Source organism: Acinonyx jubatus, chromosome C1 (assembly GCF_027475565.1).
Source record: "Acinonyx jubatus isolate Ajub_Pintada_27869175 chromosome C1, VMU_Ajub_asm_v1.0, whole genome shotgun sequence".
NCBI lineage: Eukaryota > Metazoa > Chordata > Mammalia > Carnivora > Felidae > Acinonyx > Acinonyx jubatus.
In genome coordinates this window covers 131,284,322-131,305,380 of record NC_069381.1, presented here as the reverse complement: position 1 = coordinate 131,305,380, position 21,059 = coordinate 131,284,322, and the positions used below count along the sequence as shown (strand labels likewise).

The window sequence follows — 21,059 nt, the reverse complement described above, 5'->3', positions numbered from 1 at the left end:
CAGAGTCTAGTTGGGTTTTTTTCTCTGAAATCAGATAAGGTCAAATTAGAAATGGAAATGGAATCTGTTACTCTTATATGTTAGCTTTATGTTGTGTTTTCAGATGTTCCTCATTGTTGTAACAATGTCACATGCATATGTCACCATCTCTGGACCATCTACTATGGCTGTACTGATGAGCAGATGGTTTTGATAGTAATCGTGGGTGTCTTTGGCCACTGTTGACTCTTCATAGAGTTATGATAAGGTGATTCGGTTTGGTTAATTTAATAGAGGAAAAGAAGTACTTTGCAAAGAGTTATGGGGTGGCACTGTTAGCTATCACAATCTAACACATAAGGTATGTTACAGGCTGAATTTTATCCCCCTCAAAACTCATATGTTGAAATTCTAATCCCAAGACCCCAGAATGTGACTGTATTTTGAGATACAGTCTTTAAAGAGGTAATTAAGTTGAAATGAGATTATAAGAGTGAGACCTAATTCAATCTGACTGGTGTCCTTATAAGAAAAAGAGATTAGAATATTGACACAGAGTAAAGATCATGTGAAGACACAAGGAGTAGACGGCCATCTACAAGTCAGGGAAAAATGCTTTAGAAGAAACCAACCTTGCTAACAACTTAATGTGAGACATCTAGTCTCCAGGTCTGTAAGAAAATAAATTTCCATTGTATAAGCCACCTACTCTGCAATATGTTGTTATAGAATCCCTGGCAAACTGGTACAGTACCTAATAAGTATCTGTTGATTTATTTTTTTTCATTCATTTAACACATACTAATTAAGAAACTAACATATGACAGTCACCATGTTAGGCTCTGGATCTAAGAATGAATAAGAATGAAGTTTGTTGGCCTGAGACCAACAATGAGACAGTTGTTACTGGAGAAAGCCAATGAGGTGCAAAGTGGAAGGGGATGAGAACAATGAGATGGCCACAGCCTTGTTAAACACTTGTGGATGGCAGACATAAAAAGACGGTATGGACAGAATAAAAGTATAAGGAGTCCATTGTAATCAGAAATAACAGTGGGCAAATGTGTAAATATTTGTGTCTGAATTAAATATGTGTCTGAATTAAAATCACTTAAAAAATGTACAATATTTTATATACATATAGTTGAGAGGGGGAAAAATCTAATCGTTCTGGTAGATCATAACGTGTTTGTCTCCATTCTGATAAAGTTGCATGTAAAATTTAATATTATCAACCAAATAATACTGTATATGTCCATAATTTTTTTTCTAAAGGAATACAAATGGCTAAACTGCCCTGCTTTCCTTCCAGTTTTAGTTTTCAGACATGGCATTATTTTAACACGATCCAAGATGTTTTTCCATGTTAAGCAGGCTCAAAGAAAAACGCTTGAAACATGATTTTGTAAATTTCAAAAAAAAAAAAAAAACACCCTTTCAAATCTGTTTCCATTATTCTCACTGAATACCAAAATTCTTATACCTAGGGAGGATGGGTATAGTTAGGGCGTGGGGTGAAGAAAATATTTTCAGAAGACAAAAAATGGCTGTCATCTTTATTTTTATTCCCTTAGAGATCCAATTCTTATCTTCTCCTGATCATTTTGTTTATCATGATCTTTCACATTCATTCCTCTTGGATATTTTAGTGATCAAATCTCAAAAGGCCTAAATTTAGGACTGTTAGCAGCTGGTATAAGAAATAAGACCATGGTCAAGAGAATTTCTGATTGATAAAAAGATTCTTATTCTATTAGCTATAAAGGAAAAGGACAAAAATCTGCTCATTCAAAACCTCTTTCCTTGCATATGATCAAATTGGTCAGGAATTGATTAGGTTCTTAAGTTTCCCAAGGTTATTATAACTTAGGCTGATTTTGAGTCTTCTATCCAGTGAAAAAAGACCAGCTTCTTAATTTAGGTGCAAATGACTCATTGCAATTAGCTAAGTTGTGTCTTCAGCTTTGGGGAGGTACCACACACTAACTCAAGGTTAGCAGGGCATGGGTTCCTAGCTCCATAGCTGTTTGATCCTGCACAATTCACTTAATTTTTTCCTAACCAGTATAAACAGGGCTTGAATGCAATTATTCATAGGACCCCTACCACCTCTAACATCCTATCTTTTCAACTGGGATATTGTAACAAGGCAGTTAAATATCCTGCATAAAAGCATTTATTCCCGAACTTGTGAATAGTTCAGTGAAACATCAAATTCCAGAACATTGAATTGAAAATTTTGTGGTTAAAAAAAATCCCTAAGAGAACAGACAAAAATTAGCTATAAGATGATAAAACACTTATTTATAAAAAATATAAGCATCTGAATCCATTTAGTTGCAAGTAGTTGAAAATCTAACTTACACTGATGTGGCCAAAAAGAAAAGGAGGTAAGAGGGTTGGAGATCTAATTTGCTCATGTACTCCCACAGCCCAAGAATAAAGTTTCATGCTAATCATTATGTAACAACTGATATATCCATGACTTAGTGTCACTTTCTTCATGTCTTAACTTTGTTAACACCCCCCCCCCCCAAATTTCCTCTTTGAGTAACAGAAATTTGTAGAGATTTCTGTTAGGGTCTGAATGTTTGTGCCCCCCCACCCCCTTTATATGTTGAAATCTTAGCCTCCAAAGGTGATTATAGCACATAGGGACTTTGGGGGGATTAGATCATGAGGGTGGAGCCCTCAGGAATAGGATTAGTATTCTTATAAAAGAAATTCCCACACAGCTCCTAGGTCCTTCTATTATATGATGAAAAAATGATCTGAAACCCAGAAGAGGTAGCATCACACAACCTTGTGATTGGAAATCCTGCCTCCTGCTGTTTATAAGCTACCCAGTCTATGATATTTTGTGATAGGAGCCCAAATGGACTGAGACAATGTCCCATCCCACAGGGAAGAAGTTCACAATCCTCATACCTCACACATACAATCACAAATGCACTTACACATAATTAAATTCCATGGATTTTGATTGTCAGGACTTAGCTAATGTTACACCACTAAATGGACCATAGTGCCTAGGAGGATTGGCAATGTGGGTGACTTTTTAGAAAAGGAAAACAGGGAATGGATGCCAGGGAGATAACAAAATATGCTGCCCCACTACAGCATCTACAGACTTTTTAATTTTTTTTTCCAAATTCAGATTTTCAGAAGTTAGAGTAGGCAGAATCATAGCAAGGAATATAAAAGCAAGGTCTGGCATACGTGGAAGAAGGTACGAAGGTAATTTATGCTGCCATTTGTATATTTTGCCACTGAGGAGCTTTGAAACAGTAGAGAGGCCAAATGGAGTTTTAGTTAGGTGACATCAATGTTTTATACAGAATACTAAGTTGTATTCAGCTTTTATTAGAATAGCATATGACAGGAAATCACAAATAGTTTAGTCATTTTGAGGCTATTTAGCTTGTTTTTTAAAAAAACTAATGGCTTTGACTTGAAAATTAACCAGGATATTAGCATCATATTATAAAACAGTTGATTATGATCTTGTGGTTCCTTTTCTCTTTATGAAAGAAATTTTGATGTCTTCTATTTTCAATTAAACAATTTAGTTTCTGATTCATGAAAATATACCCCCATTCTGCTTCTCCAATAAACTATTCCAAGTACTTTGCTTCTACTTCCACATTTAAACCCAATATTTTGCCTTGTTATTTGAATTACATTTTATATGACCCTTCACTATGGTATGAAATACAATGGCATCCAAATTCTTTCATAGAAAAACCTGACTGATATGTACTATTTTTAAAATTCTTAAAAGTTTATTTATTTTGAGAGAGACAGAGAGAGGAAGAGAGAGCACTAGAGCACGTGAGAAAGTGTGCACAAGTGGGGAGGGGCAGAGACAGAGGAAAACAGAGAATCCCAAGCAGGCTCTGTGCTGTCAGCATGGAGCCTGAGGCAGGGCTTGATCCCAGAAACTGTGAGATCATGACCTGAGCCAAAATCAGGAGTCGGAGGCTCAACCGACTGAACCACCCAGGCATCCCTGATATTTACTATTTTAAAAGTCTTCTCTTACATTGCAATAAGAATAAATAATTATTTCAGTATTCTCCTTTAAATTCCCTAGGAAAATTGGTAAGGATATATTGCTTATGCTGACGGAAGTTATAGCAAAAAATAAAATGATTCAGATTTGCTGGACTTCCAGTTGTTTGACCATAGTTTAATTTCATTTGTGTAGGTATAATGCAAATGCACAGGAGGTAAAATTATGTTAAAATGGCAGGATTCTGTATTGGTTTCATAACTCTCATGGTGAAATCAATTCATAAATATGACAAATTTTTACATTCAGACATTCATTTTAACATTGATTTAATTTAATCTCTTCCAATTATTTTAAAGATTATAATGTACCTACTTTCAAAAATGGAAAATGACCTGACCTGACAATCATCACATTAATCCATTGCCAACATATAGAGCAATTAAGATAATTTAATAGCTTCTTGTTTGCTACCCACCTGCTTTGTAAGGTTTAACATGAGTCCAATATTTACCTCCTAATTGGGTCAACATGTTACTTGAATTTTTTTTTTAATTTTTTAAATGTTTATTTATTTTTGAGAGAGAGAGAGACAGAGTGTGAGCAGGGTAGAGGCAGAGAGAGAGGCACACAGAATCCAAAGCAGGCTCCAGACTCAGCTGTCAGCACAGAGCCCGACGTGGGGCTCAAACTCACAAGCTGTGAGATCATGACCTGAGCGTCAGCTGCCCAACGGATTGAACCACCCAGGCACTCCAAAATGTTACTTGAATTTTAAGTCACACCTTAGTTACATTCAAATGCTGATTTGTTAGACATGTTAAAATTTAAAACTAATGTTTTGAGTTTAGAATGAAAAGCAATAAATTATTTTTTTTCAATAGTAACATTTCTTCTGTCAGCACTCACTTCCCACCTTTCTGATATTGAGGAACTTTCCTACCCTTACTTATTTGTCTTTATTTAATGTTACTGGCCCTATTTTTACTTCCAGAGGTAGGCATAACAGGTCAGACTCAATGAAATGCAAAAGAGTATTTCCTAGGACTTTTATGAAGCAAAGCTTCTCTTTTACATTTCCCTTTCTTTCCAGTTAGAATGGCCTAAAAATATAAGGTCTCAAGCAAATATATTCATTTTGATACCCATAAAGTGAGAAAGGGACTTGATATTGCAGATGCACCACCCCACGAAAACCAAGAACAAAGTTAACACCAGAAAATGCTGTGAAAAGATAGAGAAATAGGGTTGCCAGGTGAAATATAGAACAGTCGGTTCAATTTGCTTTTCAGGTAAATATACTGAAAATGATTTATTGCTTATCTGAAATTCAAATATGACTAGGGTATGTACTTTTATTTATTGATCTGGCAACGCTACACAGAGAATACTCTTTACGAAGAATTTTTATCTCAATATAATAACATTACTTAATTTTCCTTCATTCTTCCTTAAATTCTGTTGTATTCAATTCTGTATTCATCTATCAGATTTACTTCCTATGAATTTTTCCCATTCTGTTTATGTGTTTAGTACTTCTTAAATAACTCTGTAGGTTATGGCTGTGAAAACAAACTATTGATCTGATACAATTAATTTGACTAAGCACTCTCCTATTTATTTATGGCCTAGCACTGAATTAATGAAGCCCTAGGTACCTTACTGCCCTTTGTTTTGTTCCTGTAACCCTTAGACTCCCAACATAAAACAGACAGATCCAAATCATTACATAAAGGTAGTTTTAATAAAAAGATTTTTTATGGAGAATGCAGTCAGTGTTAAAAGAACCAAGACGAATCACAAAGTCCCCAAGGACTAATAATAACATTTGTTAGCAATAATTTGTTAGCAATAACTAACGTTTGTTAATACTCCCATGCCTGAAAAGTATGGTGTATAGCCAGAATCCAGTGAAAAATGTAGCCCTGGAAGAGAAGCAATGCAAAAGGACCCTGCTGCTAGTTTGGTGGTCTGCCTGTAGTGGGAAGAGCACTTAGAACAAAGGCAAACTATGGCTCAAACTGTGGCTTGGCAGCAAGGGAATTGAGAAAACAATTACTCTGATATCCCTCTCCTGATCTCTGGACAAGTGTTTCCACTACCATCTGGAAGCCACAGGGCAAAAGAGCCCAAGTGATAAAGTTCATGGAGGTCAATGCAGAGGGTAGAAAGTGAATCTGAAGAATAAATAGCTCCAAACAACCAAATAAAGATTTTTTTTTAATTTAAATACTTAAATCTATTAAAAAAGCACAGAAAAATCTTTTTTAAAATATTGAACATCTAATTCCAGATGTGAAATGAATAATGTTACTTTTCACTGAATAGGGAGCTCTTCAAATATTTAGTTAAGATCTTTTCCACAAGTAGATTTTTATTCACAAATGCAGAATTAGTGGCTGGGTGTTTTATTATCTTTTAAAAGATGTTTTGACTTATAATAATTAATATTCTTTGAGGAAGGTATAGAAATTAATAACTTCTGACATTGTGAAATGTAATTTCATACAATCTTTGTGAATATCAATTTGGTACATTGTATCAAAACTTTTCACGTGTCTAGACCTAAATTCTGAAGTCAATGTGTAAAACATTATTCTAAGAAAAGTATATATGTTGCATATAGTTATAAATGTATATATCAAAAGATGCATTCACAGTTATAAAAACTGGAAGCAACTTAAATATGTTAATAGATTATTTAAATAAATAGGCTATTTTATGGTACATCCATAAAGTACTACGCTATCAAAGTGCTTTTGATTTTACCATGATGTGCACTACACATTTTCATTTAAAGGATTATAAGGTAGAATGGAAAGCATGATTCCACTTACACGGTCTTTTCCTGAATGTCTCCTAAATGGAATCATAGACTACAGAGCCTTTTGTGTTTGTTTTTTTCACTTACCATGCTTTTGAAATTCATTTATGTTTTTGCATGTATAAATAGTTTATTCCCCATTTTATTGCTGAATAATATTCCATTATATAGCTGTATCACAATTTGTTTATTCTTTAAAAAAAAGGATGGACATTTGAGTTGTTTCCAGCTTGAAGATATTATAAATAAAGCTTCTCTAAAAAGTCACATACAGATTTTTGTTTTAGAAAAATGTTTCACTTCTCTTGGGTAAATACCTAGTAAGGAGTAGAATGTCTAGATCATATAAGTATATATTTAATTTTATTTAAAAAACTGCAAAATTCTTTTCAAAGGAGTTGTATCATTTTGCACTCCCATCAGAAGGCATGAGACTAACACTTTATTTCTGAATGTTTACCAAAAAGGATTGATTATATTTATCATCACCAGGTAATACAGTAAAACTATTTCTGTTTAGGTGATAAAATTTGGTGGGGGAGACCTTTGGAGATTCAAGTTGAGAGAAAACATATTAAAAACATTAGCTTAAATCCTTAATATGCTAAAATAAAATAATAAATCAACAAAAGAACATCAGGACAGTTTATAACACCTTAAATTAATAATAATTATATTAGTGATTTCTATTCACCAATCCTTAATAGTTTTTTTTAATGCTTTATTTATTTTTGAGAGAGCATGCAAGAAGGGAGAGGCAAAGTCAGAGATAGAGGGGGACAGAGGATCTCAAGCAGGCTCTGCTGACAGCAGTGATACTCATGGGGCTTAAACTCATGAACCACAAGATCATGACCTGAGTCGAGGTCAGATGCTCAACCAACTAAGCCACCCAGGCACCCTTAGTTTATTTCTGATACTCAATCCAGAACTATATAAAGGAGACTTAGAAATGTGTCTTACTGCAGATAATAAACATTATACAAAGTTGTTCTCCTGGGTCTGGTTCTGTACTGAGGGTTGAATGCCATTCTAATTAATAATGCCTCAGGTGCTGATTTTTGCCTTCCTACTTCTGCTTCTTTCAGCACAGAGAGCACATCTAAAACTTAAGAATATTTTTCTCTTATCTTTTTTTCTTCTTTCCTAAACTTTATTATAAAAATCTTCACGGCTCTATTGCCATCTGCTTTATCTCCATTTTCTGTTTCAAATTCTATTTTTTTCATTTGTTAATCAGTCTCTACAGAAATGACTCAAAATTCTCACACACTGAAAACAGAATTTGTACACTAGGATGCGATGTGTTGAAATTTGTGGTTATATATTGTTCTACTTTCCTATGACTTACCAGGGTACATTTCAATTTCAAAGAGGAAAGAAGGATGTAAATTGTTCAGGACTGATTTGTTTTATTTTCATGATCTTATTTATTAAAGGATTTTGTTTTCCTCTATGTACTGTTGTCACTGCATAATTATTGATTTGTTTATCTTATATTTCAAGAAAAGATATGCAAGTGTATGTATGTGTGTGTATACGCATATACCTATGTGTATATGTATATACATATGTATATACGTATATACATATGTGTATATATATCCCAATTATTTCAACTTGAAATGGTTTCACCTCTGAGATCTGTGGCTTATTCTACCATTTACTAGATGTTGCTTTGAAATTTATTGTGGTCCTCTCAAAGGGAATTTTGAAAGGTCACTCTGTTCATTCCTTTGCCCCCAAGCAGAGTGTCACTCCTAATTATTGGGAGCAATGTGGCAAGAATCATTTGTAAGGGACAGATAAAACCATCACATGTAACTTATACCTTGCCCTCTAATCATCAACTAAACTCAAGCTGTATAAATTACTTTTACTGAGTTCAGTATACATTTTATTAGTGCTGTTCCCCTTCTATTGCATAGAATGCATATTGCTAACCTATTAAGTAAAATCGCTTATAGATGTAAAATTTTTATGACTTTTTAAATGTTAATGTATGGCTTGTTAAATGTTAAAGTGGTAAATAGCTTCTAGAAGCTCATATGTACTAACTTTAATTTTGTAGCCCTCAGCATTTAAAGAAAGAATTCATATGATATTTGTCAAGCTAAGATTTTTATAAACTTGCTTCTTTTAATATATCATTGTACAAAAGAAATTAGGGCAATTAGAAGATAATGTGAATGCCACATTAAATGATCACTGTCACAGAGTAACAAAGGTCCTCTTCCTAGTGGATTATGAAATAAATATATTATGAAATACAAGAATTATGAATTTAAGCTACTGTGACAAACTCAGGCTATAGTTTCCTAGGTCATTGTACTAGTATGCTTTTCTGTGTAGAGCTGCTTACAATCCCCATTTACTTAAATATTTATTGTAAATAAGTACAGTGGATATTTTTTATGGTTATAGCATTGCCTATATCACTCATGACATAGTAGCATAATTATAGAATGAATGAAATCAGAGTTCAGAGAAACTTTTGATATTGAATCCTATGGTTATCATTGAAGATTTGGCACTAGATTCAATTCTAGACTTTTAAAAATATAGGTGTCTATGTTCCAACTATTGACATATTTTTGATAGCTAAGGCCCAGGCATGTGTATTTTTTTAAGTATCTTTTTATCCTTCCAATGTATAATTTATAAATGGGAAAAAGAATACCCAGAACTTTAAAAGATTTACTCAATGTTAAAGAGCTAGTGAAAAGTAGGACTAAAATCAAACAGAGGCTGACTCCCTCTGTTATCCATGAGGTAAAGGACAGGTAGAGCAATCTCTAATCAAGGCTACCAGCAGAGTGAACATCAATCTTTTCCCAATCCATGGATCCTTCCAGGAAATGATGTTAATGGCTAGAATAGGCAACATAATACTCACATGTAACTACATCTATTAGTTTGCCAGGGCTGCAGTAACACAGTATCACAAATTGGGTGTCTGAAATAACAGATATTATTGACTCACACTTGTAAAGGCTAGAAATCCAAGATCTAAGTGTCAGGAGAGTTGGTTCCTTTGATGACTGAGGGAAAATCAGTTCCATGACTCCCTTGTAGTTTATGGTGGTTTAGTGATACAGGGGCTGAGGGCAGGTCACTCCACAATGGGCCACTATCTCATTAAGATTATTTTGAGCTGAAGGTAAGCAAAACCTTACACCCTCAAGAGAAACTTCTCCCCTCCCTTAATATACAGACAAATTTTATTTGGGTTCTTTCTCAGAATAAGAGTTATTTTCAGAAATAAATTTTATCTGAGTGACCCATTTATATGGCAGGGCAAACATCTAATTATCAAACATCTGCTCTTCTTACTGCCCTATGGATTGTATTTCTTTCCTCTTAAGTCTCAGACCTCGATCCCCTTCATTTTATCACTTTAGTTCAGGATGACACATGTATCTCTTTCTGCCTGTCTTTGGGATTTCCATGTCTGTGTGGATTCCCTGTATGTATTATATGAAGTTTTATTTTCTCTTGTTAATCCATCTCATGTTAATTTGATTCTTAGTCCAGATAAAAGAACCCTGGAAGGGGACAGAAATTCTTGCTTCTCGACAGTGGCAATCTTTGACTTTCCTTGGCTTTAGAAGCATTATGTCATTCTCTGCCTTCATGTTCACATCAACTTTCCCTGTGTGTCTGTGTCCAAATTTCCTCTCTTTTTTACGTCCCATCCTAAGGACTTCATTTACTTGACTGAAGAACTCATTTCCAAATAAAGTCACATTTTGAGTTACTTGGGTTAGAACTTCCAATATATCTTTTTGGGGGGACACAATTCAATCCATAACAATTGTCTACACTGTGGCCAGGGAAGAAGCAGCAGCTTAGCAGACTCAGAAATCTCTCTCCTAAACACATATTCACCCTTTACAGTAAGTTCAATGACATCATTCTTTCAATGAGGCACACAACTTTCAAAACTTTATCTTAGTTCTTCTCCAAAAGAGGGAATATTTAGAATCCTGTAGACTTTCTAATTACTGATCACTTTCCACTTAAAATATAATGTGATTAGCATAATATGGAAGCCTAATTACCAGGGTAATGAGTAGTCCAACTTGAAAGAGACCTTCAAATATCATTTATAAAAGAATATGGATTTTGTGTGGTTGTTTTCTTGTTAGCTCTTTTTTTCCACAAGGTCTAGCATACCTGTTACATTTTTGTACAAAATTCATGAATTAAACTCATTACTTATGCCTTTCCTTTTTACTACATATTAGTCTTGCTTTTTGAATTCATCATTTCTTCCTACTGGATATACCTCACTGCTTATACATTGTATAGTAGAAGCTTTTCCTACTCTTCACCTAGAAAAATCATCTTTTATTTTGGAATGGCTTTCTTCCCAGCTCTACATATTTGATTCCCTCAAAGAACACCATGTTCTCACTTAATTCCAGTCAACAAGAAACTCACAAACGATTGGCACAGGATTTTTCATCTAGATTAACTGAAACCCAATGCTAGACTCTTGAACTTGAGATTCAATATTCTTTTAGTCTTCTTCAAGTAAGAAAAGAATATTTTTAAAGTTACGGCCTAAGTTTTGTCAATGGCAATGTTTTCCCCAGTATCATTGAAGATATTTTCAGCTGATAATAACAGAAAATTCAATTTAAAAACTTTCAAAGAAATTATTATTGTACATAGAAGTTCAAAAAACTGTGCAGCTATACTATATATTAATTCAGTAACTCAATGATATCATCATAATTCTTTCCGTTATTCCATTCTGTCACTCTTGGGTTGGCTTCATCTTCGAGTTTGCAGTAAAATGGCTGTACTGGTTAAGAACTTCTGCTATTCAGAAACAGAAATTCCCCCCATTGTGTTTAAAATTTAAAGTCAAGGGAAACACTTTTAGAACCACCTAGCCAATTTTTCATCATATTGGCAAGAATTAGATCCTAATTCCATACCTAAACTAGCCACTATGAAAGGAATTAATACTAGCATAATTGGCTTAAGGCAATCCGAATTAACTCACTAGGGTTGAGAGTACAGCTTCTCACGATATTCACTGCCACATACATCATCACACCCAGGATCTGTTAACAAGGAAGAAAGAAAATAAGTTTGTGGTAGATTATTAAAACTCTAAGCTAATCCTTTGATGTAGAGAAAGCTTATGTGTGTTGAAACAGAATGTAATTACAACAGATACAGAATGACTTGGTAACTTTTACTAGTTCCAACTCATCCTGAAGTACTGTTGCATTTATTTTCATTCCACAATATTATAAAAGGTGTTGTTTTTTTATACTTTATTGAATTCCATGAACTTATAAAGGTTTCGTTTTGCCTATACTTGTTATAACAGCATTTCTATCACATGTAACAAAACAAATAAACCTCACCATATTGTAACTTTACTGAAGTGATATTTGCATTTGTCATTTTTTTCATAGCTGGAAATTTCGTTCCCACGTTTGATGGTAAGTCAGACCTCATGCCTTCTACCAATTTAATTATACCCAAAGAAGTCTAGATACGTGTTTAAATTTGCTGACCATCTTGTCAGACTATCTCATGAACATTTTTCTATTTCTACTGTAAAACATGTTAATTTTTCATCATTTACAAGTGTGATAATTGTGCAAATTCTAATTTTATGTTTTTATTTTTATGAGGTTTAGAGAAGCTGTTAGTAAGTCATGTGAGACTCCTCCATCTTTGATCTAAAGGAGACTCTGACCCAAATAATCACACCCTCTATGTAGTATCTGCATTTCATTCTTATATTATACAATTCACATTTTTACATTTTTAATGTTATGAAGTCATTATAAAAATAATGGCATCTCTACTCTATTGTTTTTACAAATGCAATGAATTTGAACACATAAACTGTGTTAAGCTGTTAATGATCTCCCATGGGTTTCATTTCTTATTTGTGAATCTTCAGTGATCTCCTTGGGGTTTAGGTGAAGCAAATTTTGCAAGTTATGCCTATAAGCATGAAAGTTTTCCTATGATCTTAAGTCTCCTCTAGAGTTTTGTTCCATAAAACAAGGAAACTTCTCAGATGAAGAATAATTTTGACCCTTCTCTACCCTGTGGCTTTCATTTGATTTTGTTTGTTTGTTTGTTTGGATGAGTTCACCTTACGTTATTAATTGTAAAGAAAATAATAGCAAAGTCTAAACTTATTTCCAGTGCCTGGGGCATATGCCTACCCCGTTCCTTTCTCATACTTTAGCATCCAAATCATTTAACCTATTCTTTTAACCATGCTGTTCTGCTCACCTTTTACCCTATCTTCCATATGGCATGCTAGACACTTTTCATTTTGAAACCTACAAATATACACATTGCAAACTGTTTAAGATAAAATGCTTATTTTCTTTAACTTTTTAATTGGAGACTTCTATTGAAGCACCCTCACATTTCGGTCAGAGAAGAAGCAGAAGGACCTAATCATATTTGAAGGTATAAAGATTTCAGATTAGAAGAGTTCTTGTAAATGATTGATTTATGATGTTAAAAATTTGTTATGTAAACTTTAAAACTTTTAAATTGGGTTTAATAGCTGAATGAACAATACCTATTCCTAGAAAATATATAAAGAAATAAGCCATCTTGAATTATTAGGGGGAAAAAAGTCAAAGAAATAAAATAATAATCACCTCAGGAAATTTAACTAACTATAATACCCAGGGAGGAAATTTCTGAATTAAAGACAAGTATCATATCAATAGCTTCTCCTAGGCCAGAGTTCTGCACACTAGAGCCCACTGGTAAAATCTGACCCACTGCTTGGTTTTGTAAAAAAAAATTTATTTATATACAGCCACACCCATTCACTTACATATTATTTACGGCTACTTTCTTGCTACAATGGCAGAATTCAGTTGCTACTGAGACTGTATGGTCCACAGAGTCTTAAATTTTGCTACCTGACCCTGTACAGAAAACATTTAATGATCCTTGTCTTAGGTAAATCCCTATCAGACACAGAATATTTTGGAACTACTGAGTTTGCATAAAAGCATAATCTAAATAAGCATATACTACAGGATGAATAGGGAGTCATTCTTAAAGGTATACAATCAGAAACAGCTTGGTTAGTCACCAAGGAGAGGCTGTAGATAACATAATGTCCTATTTAACTTGAGTGCAATTAAGTCATACAGTCCTTCATAGCCTTATTTCCATGATCATGCTAGAGCAAATTAGTACACATGCTGACCTGGTGAATGTATGAAATCTCTTTCTATTTATTAATGATTCCACAAAAGCCACAGCTATCTAAAGTTGCAGTATTATCTTTCTGGAGGTAAGGTTCCTGTTGTTACAAAGACTATATAGGCAAAGTAAAAACAATCTCAGAATCTGACTCTTAATTATAAAGAACAAACTGCGGGTTGCTGGAGGGGTTGTAGGTGGGGAGATGGGCCAAATGGGCAAGGAGAATTAAGGAAGACACTTGTTGGGATGAACACTGGGTGTTACATGTAGGGGATGAATCACTGGATTCTTCTCTTGAAATCATTATTGCACTATATGCTAACTAACTTGGATATAAATTAAAATAAATAAGTAAATAAATAAATAAATAAAATCTCAGAATCTGAAACTAAGAGATAAATCTATGGATGAGAATAAATGTAACATAAGCCTAGATTTGTAAAATTTGAGATGAAAGACAAAACTTCCATGGATGTATACATCCAAAAGTAAAAGTACAAGGTCAACAATTGTATGTCACAAGTGAGGTGATGGCTGTACCAAAGAACTAAAGCTAAAGAAAACTACTGCAGTCGTATATGGGTGAACTTTCAGATTAAACAACAAAATACACACTAAACAACAAAAACACTAAACAACAAAATACACACATACACAAATTAACATAACCAGACGGAGAGATTAAAATTTTCCTAGTAAACTTATCACATATAGTGTATCTCATTTATGCCATGCCTCTCTTCAAGAGAAATAATTTTAAAAATTAAAATAATTTAATCTTATATTTAGACAAACATCTAAATATGGGTTATTTCACACTTAGGTTTCTAATGGGTTAGATTTAGCAGATCTAAAATATTTAGAAATTTTTAATGAAAATGTTACATTAAACCAAGACATTTTTCCCAGTAGAGGAGAATACTTGAACAATCCTAATTGTACATATGAACTATTGGGTTTTCTTTAGATGACATGAAATGTTATATTCATTCTCTCAGAAAGCAAATATTTTTCATTTATTTCCAACTTACTATCACAAAGCTCAATATATGCCAAGTGGCTATTTTATAAAACAGGATATACTTTCAGTTCACTGATTATTTTTATGTTTGCTTTGTGTTAAATAGTTGCTTTTCTTAAAATTATTTTTAGTTTGGGGATAAGTAGTAATTGGCATTTAACTGCAGTAGTTTAGACAAGCATTTCTTCTACATATATTAATGTAGGGTTTTTTTTATGTTGGTTCTGCAACTCAAGTATTTCTGGGAAAAGGCCTCTACAATTCTCTTGTGTTTCCCCCTAAGGCTCCATTACACAGAGTATGTATAGAACTATGTGGGTGAAGAGATTTGAGGGTGAAGATAAGCTGAATTTTGGTGTTACTTAGTCTATAGTTCCAAAGAGACAAAAAATAGTGTGTTCCAGGAGACAATTGGAAATAATGCTGAAATCAGAAGAAACCGAGATTAATTTTCATTGAAGTGGTAACTGAAGATCAACATTTCAAGAAGTTTGGTGGTGAACAAGAGAAGAGAAGTTTGAGAGGGAAGCAGGCCAATGGAAACTCTATTGGGTTACAGGAAACCACACGTTTTCTGTAAAGACAGTTTTGTTTGCTAAGAGGGAGATCAGTGAAATGACTGGCTAAGGAGTCAAGATTGCCTAAGAAGATACAGTAATTGAAATAGTAATGAAGAGAGAGGGAATAGGTTTGAATAGCAACAAATGTAAAGCAACAGTGGCATAGACCTATCTTGATATTTCTAAGAAAAGCCTTAATATAAAGATGGCTACTCTCTGGGAAAGTTGACACTCCCTTTCATAGAATTCTATAATCACTTATCCTCCCAATATTATCTAAGGCTACAGAATCTATAGATTGAATATAAGACAAGGTCTTTTTTTGATAATGACCTACACGAAAGTCAAAAGTTAACTTCAAAACTTCATTTCATATCTTATACAAAGAGATTCTCAATTTCTTATACAGTCAAGTATTTATTCCTATTAGAAGGCATCAAATATATAAGTCTCCCAAGCTTGATCTCAAGAAGGCTACGTGTATTTTATAATGCCCGGTGGTTCACATTTTTCACCTATAAGAATAAAAAAAAAAACTGATCTGGAATTAAATGCTTTGTGATTTGAGTCTTATTACTTCAAAAATTTCCAGACAATAGTGACAGCCACCTACTGCTTTATACAACAGTAAACAGGTTGATTTAGAGACAGTCATTGTAGCAGCACACATAAAGAGAAAATATGTGCATGTAAACAAGATTGGACTACAGCTACACACTTATTTTTCCTTTGAAAATGAAACTGGTTGGCAGCCTTACCAATAAACAGTGCTCAAAGTTATCTTAGTCTTCCATTTGAGTTTTGGAATGCTGAGTCTTATGGTAATTGCATATTACATCTACATACTTAAAATGAGTTTATAATGGCTATTATCATCAAAAGGAATAGGAAAACAATTAACCATGATTAGCCTTTTTATGTGAAGAGTTACCTCCTTATTTTGGCATTCAGTTTGCAATCATTTTGAAATTAGCTATGAGTTTGAATAATTTTATTTATTTATTTTTGCTTTTGAATAGTGTAAGAACAAATGAGTTCCTTAACCTCATGCATTTCTATAAAAAAACAGAAAATGCTAACAGTGTTTATTAAAATACAAAACCCATTCCCTTAAACTAGTTTTTTTAAAGCACAGAAAGAGACCAAAAGAAACCTTTCTGATGTTTTTTTTTTCCTAGTTTAATTTGAAACTGAGCTGACTTGAAATAACAACTATGAAATTCATTATTGCAATTTATATTGTCCCCCAAATGATTAATTTTCACTGCCTCAGGTCACTTTCAAAGGTAAATCTTCTCTTGTTAAAAAAAAACAAAGACATGACTTGGTAAACACACACGGATGATATGGATGAAATTTCAAAATGCATATTACCCTCCTGCGATATTGAGACATTGTACACACATTTAAATTCCACATGTAGGAAAAGTGTCCATTTTATCACAGAGATTCCCAAATGCTATGGGGAAAAAAAAAACAAAAAGAAGGAATATTTAAAATAGTGACTCTCTACAAATCGTGGCCAGATTCCCTTTGCTTGTTTTTGGATCCTGGAACATTGGCATCCTTGCCTGTGGGATGTGTTTGAGTACTGTAAGTGATGACTGGGAGTGAAATCTCAGGGGACTGCATGGGCCCTGCCTGAACTTTCCAGATAATGATTGTGCAGCCAAAACACTCAGTTCTTAAGTTCTCAGATCCTCAGAGACATAGCCTTCTGCCCTGTGCTGGCCTGTATGGCTTGGAGAACTGCCAGTGGCTGTGACTAGAGTGATCTCTTAGGAGAGTGGATTGCAGCTTTGGAGTTCCCTGGATGTCTGTAAATTACAGAGGACTAAAGAACTCCTCTGGGGATTTGTTTTGTTGAAAGGATGGTCACAACTTCCCCCATACCCCAAGAGAAAGAGGAAAATGTAGCATAAAAGTTGATTTTAAAGAATTTAGGTTACAAAAAAGTAAACTGGGATTTGTGATACATGGTGCTGAATACAGTAATCCATGTGTGAATGAAAACATTTCCTTATACTGCAATCATTTGTTCAGTCCTATCACTATAGTCTTAGTTTCCCATTTGTTGCTTACTCATTATCATTCCATATTGAAGAATTTCAGAATTTCAGAAGATTTCTTAAAATGATTGAAAGAAATTTCAACATAAATATCCAAAGATTAAATGTCACTGTCATTTTCTGGAAGTGGAAATGTTTGGCATAATGTATTCTCAAACAATCTTCCTTGCTTTGTTAAATGATTTACTTTTCAGAGCTAGGGCGAGAGATTATTCCTTCATTATGGTTCAAAAAAACCAAAACCCAAAAAATTTTATCTCAACATTTAAATTTTTTTTTTTTTTACATTTATTTATTTTTTGAGAGACATAGAGCACAAGTTGGGGAGGGGCCGAGAGAGGAGACACAGACTCCGAGGCAGGCTCCAGGCTCCAAGCTGTCAGCACAGAGCCTGACGCGGGGCTCAAACTCACAAACCGTGAGATCATGACCCGAGCTGAAGTTGGATGCTTAACCAACTGAGCCACCCAGGTGCCCCTCTCTCACATTTATAAACAACCAGATATACACATTTATAAAAACAAATTGGTCTTATTTTATTTTGATATGAAAACTGTAATTTAAGATATATTTAACTTCTAATCTACTTTATTTCTTTTAAATATGTCACAAATAACTTCCTTACAGGAATGTCCTATTGTTTAACCCTTTAAGACAAACTTCTGTCCTCTTCAATATGTCTCTCTATATTATAACAGTTTAAAGTATAACTACAAACCATAAACTATAGCAATTGCCAAGTATACAATTAAATCATTTTGCATTAATAGAATTATGTAACCATCACTATAATCCAGTTTTAGAACAGTTTCGTAATTCAAGAAAGTTCCCTCATACCCATTTATGGTTAATCTCCATTCATACTTGTATCTTTAGGATACAAGCTCCACTGAGGAGCTGCTATTGGTCTCTACAATTGCCTTTGCTAGGTGTTTCATATAGATGGAATAATGCAGTAAGTAGTCTTCTTCTACATATGCTTGTTGGTCATTTTTATGTCTTCTTGGGAGAAAAATTTCTATTTAATTGCCAAATAGGAGTCCACTGCTGATAAGACCATATTTGGTTATATTTACCAGTGATTTGATATTTGGATTGTTCCCAGTTACAGGGTATTATTAACAATGTTTCTATGAATATTGCTGTACACATTATTTTATGGAAATACGGTTTTTGTTTCTCCTGATTTGATACCTAGGAGTAAATATTGGATCACAGGATAATATTATATTTAACTTTTCAAGCAACCATCCAACTGTTTTCCCTAGGGTTGATGCCATTTTATATTCCATCTCTAAAGCATAAAGATTAGAGTGTTTCCATGTCCTTGTAACATCTGACATTTTGTTTTCTTCTATTAAAGTTATTCTTGTGGGTGTGTAGTGGAATCTCGTTGTGACTTTTAAAAGCGGTAAAATATGGAGATTATATTAACATCCTACCTTTATAACAGTGTAATTTAAATTAAGATCAACATAACTTCAATAATGTACACATTTTCTGCTCTTTTACAGCTCTATTCCACCCCTTTCAGTTGTTGATGTCACAAAATTAAATCTTTATATGCTGTGTGCCCCCAAACCATAAACTATTAATTCTTTTAAGCACATTAGTCTCTTAAATTATATAGAAGACAGGATTTAAAGTTATAAAACAAAGTTACAGTAATACTAGCTTTTACCCTAATAATGGTTTTCTTTAAATGTATTTGTCTCCTAAATCATGTAGAAAACAAAAAGTACAGTTATAAACCATTATTACAATATTAACTGACTTCTAGAACTTCTATAATTGTTCACGTATTTACTTTATTGAGAACTTTATTTCTCCACACAGCCTTGAGTTACTGTCTAATGTCCTTTCATTTTACCATGGAAGACTCTCTTGAGCATTTCTCGCAGGGCAGGTCTACTGGTCCTAAACTCCCTCAGCTTTTGGTTATCATGGATTCCCTAAATTTCTCCCAGAAGGACAATTTTGCGAGATAATGAATGGATTCTTGGTTCACTGTTTGTTTTTTTCCTTTTATTACAATAGCCCACTATCTTCTGGCCTCCAAATTTTAGATTCTTATTCATGTTTTATTTATTTTTGAGAGAACATGAGCATACACAAATGGGGGAGAGGGAGAGAGAGAGAGAGAGAGGTGGGGGGGGGAGATGGGGAGATAGAGAGAGAGAGAGAGAGAGAGAGAGAGAGAGAGAGAGGGAGAGAGAGAATGAGAATCCCAAGCAGGCTCTGCACTGTTGGCAAGGAGTCCAATGTGGGGCTTGATTGCAAAAACCGTGAAATCATGACCTGAGCCAAAATCAGGAGAGTTGGACGCTTAACTTACTGAGCCACCCAGGTGTCCCTCCAGTTTTATGAAGATATGACTGACATATTACATTGTATAAGTTTAAGACGTACAAAATAATAATTTCATATATGCATTTTTGATAAATTATTACAAATTTAGTTAACATCCATAACCACATATAGTTACATTTTTTCTTATAAGAACCCAAAGTTCTTGATGAGAAGTTTAATAATCTCATTGAGAATCCCTTTTATGTGACAATTTTCTTCTCTTTTGCTGCTTTCAGGATTCCATTTCTTCAGCTTTTGAAAGTTTGATTATAATGTGTCTCACTGTGGATCTTGGAGTTCATCTTATTGGAAGTTAAGATTCTTGGATGTTTACATACATGGATTTCTATGGAATTTAGGAAGTTTTCAGTCATTATTTCTTTGTATATTCTCTCTGTTCTTTTCTCTCCCACTTTACCTGGGACTCCCATGATGTATATGGTAGTATGTTTGATGCTATCTTCTCCTTTATTACTGATTTTGATAATTTGTGCTTTTTGCTTTTCTTCAGTCTAGCTAAAGGTTTGTCCATTTTATTTTCTCCAAGAATCAAATCTTGGTTTCAAGAATTCTATTACTTTACTGTTTTTCTATTTTCAGTGATTTCTTCTATTTTTTACCTATTTATTTCCTTCTGCTTGCTATAGGTTTAATTTGCTCCCTTTTTCTAGTTTCTAAAAAGGTAAGAACGTAGGTGCTTGACTGAGACTTTCATGCTTTCTGATGTAGATATTTAAAGGCCCAAATTTCCCTCTAAGCACTTATTTAACTGTTTCTCATAAATTCTGGTGTGTTTTCATTTTAATTCAGTGAAAATATCTTCCGCTTCTATGATTGTTTTCTTTGATCAATGTATTATTTAAAAGTATCTTGTTTAATTTTCAAATATTTGGTGATTGCCAAGACTTACATGCTGTTGCTTTCTAAGTGAATTTTACTGTGGGCGAAGAACATGCTTTACATTAAATTTATTGAGACTATTCTTGTGACCCAGCATATGGTTAATCATGGAAAACTTTCTTGACAAGGA

The 21,059-nt window shown here is 33.7% G+C and overlaps 1 long non-coding RNA gene across 6 annotated transcripts in view; it reads right to left on the bottom strand.

The window, feature by feature from the left end:
• The window catches only part of LOC113598243 (uncharacterized), a 373,642-nt gene that overhangs the window by 309,652 nt on the left and 42,931 nt on the right, over positions 1 to 21,059 (bottom strand). For 5 of the 6 annotated variants that reach the window (XR_008295316.1, XR_008295313.1, XR_008295312.1 and 2 more), the window contains exon 2: positions 11,830 to 11,890. The exons of the other annotated variant lie outside the window; for it this stretch is intronic. This is a non-coding gene — a long non-coding RNA (uncharacterized LOC113598243). The remainder of the gene's footprint in view (positions 1 to 11,829; positions 11,891 to 21,059) is intronic. 6 annotated transcript variants of the gene reach the window in all.